The sequence below is a fragment of the Apium graveolens genome, chromosome 11, assembly GCF_009905375.1.
Source record: "Apium graveolens cultivar Ventura chromosome 11, ASM990537v1, whole genome shotgun sequence".
In the NCBI taxonomy this organism is placed as follows: domain Eukaryota; kingdom Viridiplantae; phylum Streptophyta; class Magnoliopsida; order Apiales; family Apiaceae; genus Apium; species Apium graveolens.
This window is the reverse complement of record NC_133657.1, coordinates 52917938-52928840: the sequence shown is the minus strand read 5'-3', so window position 1 is coordinate 52928840 and position 10903 is coordinate 52917938. Positions and strand designations below refer to the sequence as shown.

Sequence of the window (10903 nt, the reverse complement as noted above, 5' to 3'; positions counted from 1 at the left end):
TGACAAATTTCCCACTCTTTGGCAACGATCACACCTTAAAACAAACTGATGAGCATCCTTGAACAAAGTAGGCCAGAAAAAACCTGCTTGCAGAATACGAGCTGCCGTCTTCTCACCTCCATAGTGTCCACCATAAACCGTGGAATGGCAGTCTCGTAATATCCCCTCCGTCTCACAAAACGGGATACATCTCCTGATGATCTGATCAGCTCCCTGTCTAAACAAATATGGTTCATCCCACATATACCACTTCACCTCATGCAGAAACTTCTTCTTTTGAGCGGATGTCAAATTAAGCGGCGTAATATTGCTGACAAGATAGTTTACAATATCTGCAAACCATGGTTCTTCCTCCTGAATTGCAAACAACTGCTCATCCGGAAAAGATTCATTGATTAACGTCCTATCTTGTGAAGTAGAATCGGGATTCTCCAACCTAGAGAGATGGTCAGCTACTTGATTCTCGGTACCTTTTCTATCTTTGATCTCTAACTCAAATTCCTGAAGTAAAAGCACCCAACGAATGAGTCTCGGCTTCGAATCCTTCTTAGAAACCAGATAGCGAATAGCTGCATGATCAGTGAATACTGTTACTTTCGTACCAAGCAGATAAGATCGAAATTTCTCAAAGCCAAAGACTATAGCCAAAAGCTCATTCTCAGTAGTGGTGTAGTTCAATTGGGCCCCATTTAAAGTCTTACTCGCATAGTAGACCACATGGAAGAGATTTTTCTTGCGCTGTCCCAGAACTGCACCTACCGCATAGTCACTCACATCACATATCATCTCAAACGGTTTTGTCCAATCTGGTGCTGTAATAACTGGTGCCGTGATCAAACTCTCCTTGAGAGTCTCGAATGCTGCCAAACATTCATCATCAAATTTGAAAGGCACATCTTTCTCAAGTAAATTGCACAACGGCTTAGATATCTTTGAAAAGTCCTTGATGAATCGCCGATAAAAACCCGCATGACCGAGAAAACTACGAATTCCTTTCACCGAATTAGGTGGGGGAAGATTTTCAATGACTCCCACCTTGGCCTTGTCCACCTCCAAACCTTTGCTAGAGACCTTATGCCCAAGGATAATGCCTTCACGCACCATAAAATGACATTTCTCCCAATTAAGCACCAAATTAGTTTCCACGCATCTTTTGAGTACGGCGCGCAGATTATTCAAACATTCATCATATGAGTGTCCAAAGACGGAGAAGTCATCCATGAACACTTCGACGTTATTTCCAATCATGTCAGAGAATATAGCCATCATACATCTCTGAAAGGTGGCCGGGGCGCCACATAACCCAAACGAAACTCTACGAAAAGCAAATGTGCCAAATGGACAAGTGAAGGTAGTCTTTTCCTGATCCTCTGGTGCAATACAAATCTGATTATACCCGGAATAACCATCCAGAAGACAAAAATACTCATGTCCCGCCAATCTGTCAAGCATTTGATCAATGAATGGGAGTGGGAAGTGATCCTTCCTTGTGGCTTTGTTCAATTTTCTATAATCCATGCATACTCTCCATCCTGTAACTGTTCGAGTAGGGATGAGCTCATTCTTTTCATTTACGACCACAGTGATACCTCCTTTCTTAGGTACACATTGCACGGAGCTCACCCACGAGCTGTCAGAAATAGGATAAATGATGCCTGCATCTAGCCATTTCAGAATTTCTTTCTTCACCACCTCCTTCATGATCGGGTTCAGTCTTTGCTGCTGTTCCACAGTTGGCTTACTACCTTCCTCTAACAGAATTTTATGCATACAATATGAAGGACTTATCCCCTTGATGTCTGCTATGGTCCATCCTATAGCCGATTTGAATTCTCTCAAAATCCTTAAGAGCTTGTCTTCCTCACTACCTGAAAGGTCAACTGAAATAATAACAGGTAACGTAGATGAATCACCTAAAAAGGCATACCTCAAGTGTTCAGGTAATGGTTTGAGCTCCAAGGTAGGTGCTTCCTCTATTGATGGTTTGAGCTTCCCTTCAGCATTCTTAAGGTCAGAAGTACCAAGAGATTCAAATGGTATGTCGAGCTTTCGCTTCCATGGAGAAGCGTTCAGATATTGTAATTGCTCGTTGCTATCTTCATCATCGCTGTCAAAATCCCCCACTAAGGCCTTTTCCAATGCATCAGACATTAGCATGTGATCGAGTTCCGAAGTAACTGCGGAATCAATCACATCCACTTTTAAACACTCCTCATCTTCTGTAGGGAAATTCATTGCCTTGAATACATTGAAGGTCACATCCTGATCTTGGACCCGCATAGTAAGTTCCCCTTTTTGCACATCTATCAAGGTACGGCCAGTAGCCAAGAAAGGCCTCCCCAAGATTATGGGAATCTTCTTATCTTCCTCAAAATCCAAAATAACAAAATCTGCAGGAAAGAAGAGCTTATCCACCTTGACGAGCACATCCTCAACTATGCCCCTTGGGTAAGTAATGGAACGGTCCGCCAATTGTAGCGACATGTATGTGGGTTTTGGATCAGGCAGATCCAGCTTTTTAAAGATCGACAAGGGCATCAGATTAATGCTTGCTCCCAAATCACAAAGGCACTTGTCAAAAGTTAGATTGCCAATGGTGCAAGGAATGGTGAAGCTTCCTGGATCTTTCAGTTTTGATGGTAACTTTTGCTGCAGAACAGCGCTGCATTCTTCCGTGAGAGCAACGGTTTCAAGGTCATCCAGTTTCACCTTCCTTGAAAGAATAGTCTTCATAAACTTCGCATAACTAGGCATTTGTTCCAGAGCCTCAGCGAAAGGTATATTGATGTGAAGTTTCTTGAACACCTCCAGAAACTTCCCGAACTGTCTATCCAGCTTTTATTGCTGTAATCTCTTAGGAAAAGGTGGTGGAGGATAGAGCTGTTTCTCCCCTGTATTAGCCTTAGGCAGAGTGTGTTCAACAGTAGTCTTCCTTGGTTCCGCCACTTTCTCCTTTTGCTTAGATTTTTCATCTCTAACTTCAGCTTCGACTTCTTTTGCCTTTTCAGCATCAGCTACTTTTCCAGACCTTAAGGTAATAGCCTTGACTTGCTCTTTAGCTTCCTTCCTGCCTGGTACTTCCGTGTCACTGGGAAGAGTGCCAGGTTGACGATTGAGCACTGCATTGGCTAATTGACCGATTTGATTTTCCAAGGTCTTGATAGAAACCGCCTGACTCTTGCACAACAACTTAAGTTCCTCAAAATCAGCACTAGTAGGTGCAGCTGCACTTCCCTGTTGAGGATATGATTACCTTGTAGCATACTGCTGTGGTTGCTGGAATCCAGGTGGGTTAAACTGTTTACTCACTCCTTGCTGATATGGTGGCTGAATAGCATTCTGATTATTCCCCCAGCTGAAATTTGGATGATTTCTGTTATTAGGATGATAGGTTGCTGGCACAGGCTGCTGTTATCGCTGATAATTATTCACATACTGAACAGATTCGTTGACAAGAGAACACTGATCCGTAGCATGAGAACCTGCACAAAGCTCACAAACCATAGCTATTTGATTAACTCCATACGTAGCCAAAGAATCAACCTTCATTGATAGCGCTTGGAGCTGGGCTGCAATAGCGGTGGCTGCATCAACTTCCAGAATACCTGCTACCTTGCCTGACGTCATCCTCTGAGTTGGGTTTTGATGCTCATTTGCAGCCATCGTCTCGATAAGATTATACGCCTCAGTATAGCTTTTAGCCCATAAGGCGCCTCCAGCTGCTGCATCGAGCATGGGCCGAGATTGGGCCCCCAAACCATTATAAAAACCAGTGATTACCATCCAATCCGGCATTCCATGATGTGGACATTTTCTCAACATTTCCTTGTAGCATTCCCAAGCCTCGCACATAGATTCTGTAGGTTGCTGCGCAAACTGAGTAAGAGCACTCCTCATAGCAGCAGTCTTTGCCATTGGATAAAACTTCACCAGAAACTTTTGCGCAAGATCTTGCCACATAGTGATGGACCCAGCTGGTTCAGAATGTAACCAGTCTTTAGCCTTATCCCTCAGTGAGAATGGGAAAAGCCTCAACTTGATAGCCTCATCAGTCACGCCATTATACTTAAAAGTGCTGCAGATCTTGACAAAATTCCTTATGTGCATGTTGGGGTCTTCAGTTGCCGCTCCTCCAAAAGAAACAGAATTTTGCACCATCTGAATAGTGCCCGGCTTGATTTCAAAGGTGTTAGCTTGAATAGCCGGATGAAGGATGCTTGACTGAATGTCATCAATTTTAGGCCGAGAAAAATCCATAAGAGCTGGATCAGCTTGAACAATACGATCTCCCATGTTTACTGGTTCTTTCTGCTCAGTTCCTGAATCCGAATCCTCAAAATCTAACTTCTCCGGAGTATCAAGAACTTCGTCTTTCTCCTCAGCTGTATCTAAGGTCCTCTTGCGAGCACGAGAACGAGTTTGCATAAACGCTTGCTAAAGTACCTGAAACACAACCGAAAAGAGTAATTAACTACTACGTCCTAATCACTGAGTCCTAATGACCAATGATGATAAGTACATAAACTAAACAAATACGCCAGTCCCCGGCAGCGGCGCCAAAAACTTGTTAGGGCGAAATCACGCACTAATATTCACGCAAGTATACGCGTTCGCAAGTAATATAGAATACTTTCTAGTTCATTCCCTCAGAGACTCAGACTAAGTTATTGTCTAATTAAACTCACTCACCAATGTATGATTACTTCTCAATGTTAAGATAACACTTAAAATTGTTGATTAAATATTAACTATAATTAACTACTTAATTAACCACTTAACTACACTTCAATTTATCAATAATAAAACACTCATGAGATCACAACTTCATTATTACTTTCTTCTATAGCCATTGTTATTACCTTTAGCATGTGACAGTGATGATATTAATCGAATAACACGAAACTGATAAAAGCCAACTTTCATTGTACTAATACCATTCTACCAAGCATCCACAATTAAGATAGAAGTTGAATAGTCATCAGTTATGTTGAGTTCCTATATGTCTACAGAAATTGACAACACAACGATTTAAGCACAAGTTATTCCTTTTGATTATATAAGGCAAATAAAACTGTTAGAGTTACCCACTAATCATGCACAACGTACATGAACCTATGCTAGCATGGCAAGTTCTAAATCTCAAGATCCACCGTCGCTTCACAAGAGATTAACACCCTATCTTATATGTTCGCGATGCACATAAGACGAATACGCACAACCAATACTAGATATCATGCAATCATCACACACTAAAGTATTAAACAATTAACTAAAGAATTTCATAATAAATCCGTTGCAACCTCATGATCACGATTAGCCCATAATAGAACTTATCGCCATCATGGGTTCATATGAAATCATGATAAACGACACAAGAAAATAATAACTAAACTAATTATATTAAAACAGAGTACGTCACAAGAGTAAATAAGTCAAAGCAAGAAAACTAGCATCCAACGTTACAACGAAACAAGAATCACAAGAATATAGGCTTCCTCTTCGTTGCGGTGTGCTAAATCGGTCTTCTTCCTTATCTCCTTCGCTTCTTGCGCAAAACACAATCTAAAACATAATCTTTTCATATTCTCTATGAAAACGTCTCAAATCTACTTATATAATAGTCCCATAAAACTCAGATTACATAGAAGTTGGAAGCCAAACAGAAGTAGAAGTCTAAAATAATTCAGCTTTTTCCCCGACCCTGCGCGGCCGCTCAGCATTTCTGCGCGGGCGCGCAAGGCTGCTGCGCGGCCGCTCAGCATTGCTGCGCGGGCGCGCAGGACCCTACCGGAAAAATTCCAGGTTTGCTCTGTTTCTTCGCCGTAATCTGTCCGTTCTTTTCCTCTCGCACTGGTGAACACATGCCAAGGCTTATTCTTGATGATTCTTCCTCCGAAATGCAACTAATACCCTGAAATGCATAAACACTAGAAAAACGCATCAAATACACAAAATACTTGATTTCAAGACACCAATTTAAGCCATTTTAAGATGTTCTAAATGGTATAAAATGCCACTTATCAATGTCATTCCTATAATGAGTCAGCACATCGGGTATGCTATCATTAACCAAACTCATTTTGGTTTTGCAAGTGCTGTGATAGGTTTCATAGGGGATAGGATGACAGAAGATAGAAATGTAGTTTATTTTGCTAGATTCTGTCAGCTTATATATAACTTTTACTGTACTGATCCCCCTTAACTAGCCAGTACCTTAACTCCACCATTCAAAATTGTAAAACGAGCCTTTAATGACCTGGTAAATGCTGACACTAAGAAAAAGGTGGTTAGACCTTTACAGATTCCCCAGTCTGTAAAACAGATCTTGGTAAGTGCTGATCTTCAAACCTATCGATCTGTTTATCCTGATGTCCAACCTACCACCACCTCCCAAACACCACAGCAACCATCAAAACATACCACTCATCCATCTATACCTCAACCATCCCTCAGAACATATCTCAAATCATATCTCTCAACTTCACAGACAGCTCAACCTTCATCCTCAGCACCTATTGTGAAGCCTTCATCTTCCAAGCCAAAGAGGACAAAGACTGTTCCTCAAACACCTCAGAAGTGAAGGATGATTGTTTTGAGAGATGAGTCTGATAGTGAGGAACAGGTTTCTACATCAGAACCTGTTGTCAAAGAAGCTGAGAAAGTTTCTTCTCAGAAGGATTTTGGAACAGGGGGCTCTAAGCTTCTCAAAAGGCTTAGAAGAATGACTTCTGCTGAAACTCCCAAGGAATCCCCACCTTCAAAGAGATACAAGAAACAGAGAGCTAAAAGGCCAGTTTCAGATGATGAGGAAGCAGCAGCTAAGGAAGGAGATCAGGAATCTCTGATCTCACAAGAACCAGAATCTGCTGAAGCCACTGCTTCTCCATTAACTCCACCTCAGGAAGCTGCTACAGAAATGGCAAACACACCATCTGTGTCTCCTGTTCACAAGATTGTATCTCCTGTTGATCCAGGCACAAGTGCTGAAATTAATATTCAGAACCTGGTTGTGCCTGAGGTACTTTACTTAGAAACTCCAACATCAATTAATCCATCAACAACACCTGTTACTGATGCTACTCAAACTCCAGAATTATCTACTACACCTTCTCTGCATCTAGATGATGATGGTCAGAATATAGGTGAGCATCAGGATATGGCTGTTGATCAGAACTTGGAACCAAATCAGCACTTAGAGGATGATGCTGAAGCCTCAATTGCTTCTCATACTGTTGTTTTATCAGAAGATGCTGATTCTGTAAGTTTTGATGCTGCAAATGCTGATAATACTGGTAATGCTGCTCTAACTGCAGATGCTGATGAAGCGGGTCCTTCAGGACATGCACCTGAACAAACTGTTCCTAAATCTGAACTAGTTAAGAAGTTTGTTATAAGAGAAGCACCAGTGCCTTGAAGTGAAACTCCTGCAGGACAGGAGTGGACTAAGGAATGGAACTTAGTTACCTGTGTTCCATCTGCAAAGAATTTTGCTGAGCACTTCACAAAAGCTGATGAGATGTTAATTACTGATGATTTCAAAACACAGCTTCGAGTCACTGCATTGAGTACTAAACATATACATGGTCTTCATTCCACTACTCATGCAGAGTTACATAAAATTCAGGAAGAATTAATCAAGCAAGAACAAGTTCAGAAAGTTGACAAGAAAAAATTCTTCCAACCTACCTTTGACAGAGTTGCTTATATTGAGAAGACTCAAGAGAAACAATAATCTCAGATTGATGAAATTTTGAAAAATCAAGCTTCTCAGCAATCTCAACTTGATGAAATCCAAGCTTCAGTGGAATTGCTTGTCTCTCTTCTCTTACCTGCTGATGCCAAAAAAGGGGAGAAAGTAATTAAGTCCAAATGCAAAACTGATAAGACACTGAAGGGGAAGGATGATGAAAAATATGACCAAGGAAACTATGGAATGGGTGGAGGTCATAGTCAAGGTAGAGGTTTCTCATCAAGAAAAGCTGAAATCACAAGTCACAGGACAAGTTTTGATGCTGGAAAAAGAATTACTTCTGCTACTGGTAAAAGGATAAGTTCTGATGAACTTTTAAATCTTGATGAAGAAATGTCAAGACAGTTATTTCTTCAGGAAAATCCAGGAATGGACTTGGAGAGTCTAATGGAAGAAGAAGCCAGACTTAAATCAGAAAAAGTCAAACCTAAATCTGAAGCTTCTGGTAAAAAGACACTTCCAAAACTCAAAGGCATTGTGATAAAAGAAAGGACAAATCCTGAAGCAACCATGGCTAAATCACAACTGCAGATAGATCCAAGGTCCAAGGGCAAAGAGAAAGTTGGTGAACTATCAAGGTTTATGTGCCTCTGGTGAATGAAGAAATTACTGATGAAGATGCTGATCTTGCTCTGACTTCAAGAAAAGTTTTTAAGACAACCTCTGACATAGCTCAAGTTGTTCAGAGTCAAGAAATAGTTAGTTCTGATAAATCAAAGACACTCCTACCAAGATTCACTAAAGCCAAACAGACTCAACCTTTGAAGACTACTGCAAGTGGTTTTGAAGCAAGAGTGGTTACAGGAAAGGAAGCAAGAGATAAAACTGGATTGGGAAGTGCTGATGAAAGAAGAATACAGAACACTACCAATGATCCAACTTCCTTAAGTGAACCAGGTATTGGAGCAACTTCTGAGAGATTGAATCAACTGGAATCTGTACAAATGGTTTACCATACCTACTTGAAAGAACACATCTTGTTGTACTTCATGATAGATGGTAGGGTTTATCATATAAGGGAAAATGCCATTCCACTGAAGTATTTTGAAGAACTGGAGCATGTATTATTCTTACTTCAAGTGAATGACAGAATAACAGAAAGTGCTGCAAACTATTTAAAGAATCAGATTCAGAGATAAAAAAGGCTTTGTTCTGTTAAGTCTGACAGCACATATCTTCCAAAGTACAGAGATCACAAGGGTGATATAGTTGAGATGAAGCCCAACACTGCCAAGATTATAACTACCTTTCTGGGTTACAGTGTTGTGGAATTCAATCTTGAGTCTGGTAAGGCATATTTAATCAGACTGGATCAGGACATAAGAAAAGCTAGAATTAATGATCTCAGGGCTGCAATCTTTCAAATTGGTGAAGATACTGCAGAACTTAAAGATGCTAAAAGGAGGATGGTTGATGAACTCAGATATGCTGAGAGATGTTTGTTGAAGAACTATCTCAGAACAACTCCTGACATCAGAGAGATCAGAAGATGAAGCCAAGTCAAGATCTACAACTGCTTAAATTCTGATATGAATACAGACTGAAGTTGTTATCAGAAGTTAAAGATTGGTAAAGCTTTAAGGACTATAAGTTGTAGTTATCTAGTCAAATTCTCATGCATTTGTACTTAATGTTTTTGACATCATCAAATATCTGTTAAACTTGTATATTATGCTAATTTACAAGTTGGGGGAGATTGTTAGATATATTTGATAATGTCATGGCTAATGTGATTTATGTTTAGTTTTCAGATCTTACTTAAACAGGATAAATCAGTACTTACTGGAAGTCAGGACTTAAGGATATCAGTACTTATATTATCAGGAGATAATTATCACAAGATGGATATCAGAACTTAAGTACTGAAGGACGTTCAGATAAGGAAGGCAGCTGGTTAAAGGAAAGAAGATCGAGACAAACATAAGAAGAGATATGCATGAAGAAGGAATTCTATGAAGAATAGAATACTTGGAAGAAAAGATATCTGATTGATATATTTTAGGAAGTAGAATTATATTCCATATCAATTAGTGATTATCTTGTAACTGTGTAGTATATAAACACAGACATAGGGTTTACACTATAAGTGTTATCACAATCGAGAAGATTATTCATTGTAACCCTAGCAGCTCTCGTGATATTTGTTCATCACTGAGAGAGAACAGTTCCATACTGTAACAGAGTTTATTGTTTCAATAAAGTTTGTTTTCTGTTACTTGAGTTATTAAAGTTCGATTTGATTGTACTATACACTATATTCACCCCCTCTACAGTGTGTGTGTGACCTAACAAGTATAATTCGCGTTGTGGTTCGAGATTCTTATATTGCGATATGATTTCAGATAGCAGCGATGGCCGACTCTTTTATCCCCGTATCAGCTGATCACTCAGAGCCTTTAGTTGGAGCACCATCATCAGATCCACGTCCTGTTATTCCACCAGCATTGGCTATTCTACCTCCACTTGTGTTGCAGCCCGTACCACTGCATGCTATTCCACCTCCAGGCATGAGGCCACCTATCAGAAGACCCCCACCAGCTGATTCAGATTCCATTGGGCATTCAGTTGCGAGTGCCCCATTCCAGTCTAAATTGCCCCCAGTTCCTTACTACCGGTATGAGGCTCTTCTATTGGAGCGTGATTCCTTGCTGGCCCAGATCAGAGAGCTACAACATATTATTAGGACTACTGATGTTGATCGTGGTGTGAGGGAGCTTCGAGAGGAGATTCATGTGACACGGAGGGTTCTTGAGGCTAGGCTACATGGAGCTACACTACCTGGCAGAGGCCCCGATGCACTGATGGGATGGGCTACTGAGGTGATGGAGGACTTTGAGAGGTTGGCCGGACCAGACTTTCCTTGGAGTTGAGTCAGAGTTCCAGAGATGGAGATGCTGAGCAGTATTGTGATGGTTGTATAGTATGTACAGTAGTGTGTAGTGTGTATCAGTAGAATTTTGAGTTGTATTATAGACTAGCTATGCTGACTAGTGAGTAGGATATTGTACCCTTTTTGCTTTTACTTTCGAAGTGTCTTTACGCTTGTACTACCTAAAACTTTTGGATATATATATATCAGTACCTTTTCCTTTCCAGCCCTGTCATTTACTTTATTGCCCCTGTTTTACTTTACCTTATTTATTGCACCAGTTA

At 40.5% G+C, this 10903-nt stretch overlaps 1 non-coding gene across 1 annotated transcript; it reads left to right on the top strand.

The window, feature by feature from the left end:
* Positions 1 to 3793: 3793 nt before the first annotated feature.
* On the top strand, positions 3794 to 3900 carry LOC141698977 (small nucleolar RNA R71). Its single transcript, XR_012565471.1, has one exon. It is a non-coding gene; the product is annotated as a small nucleolar RNA R71 (small nucleolar RNA).
* The last annotated feature ends 7003 nt before the right edge of the window (positions 3901 to 10903 follow it).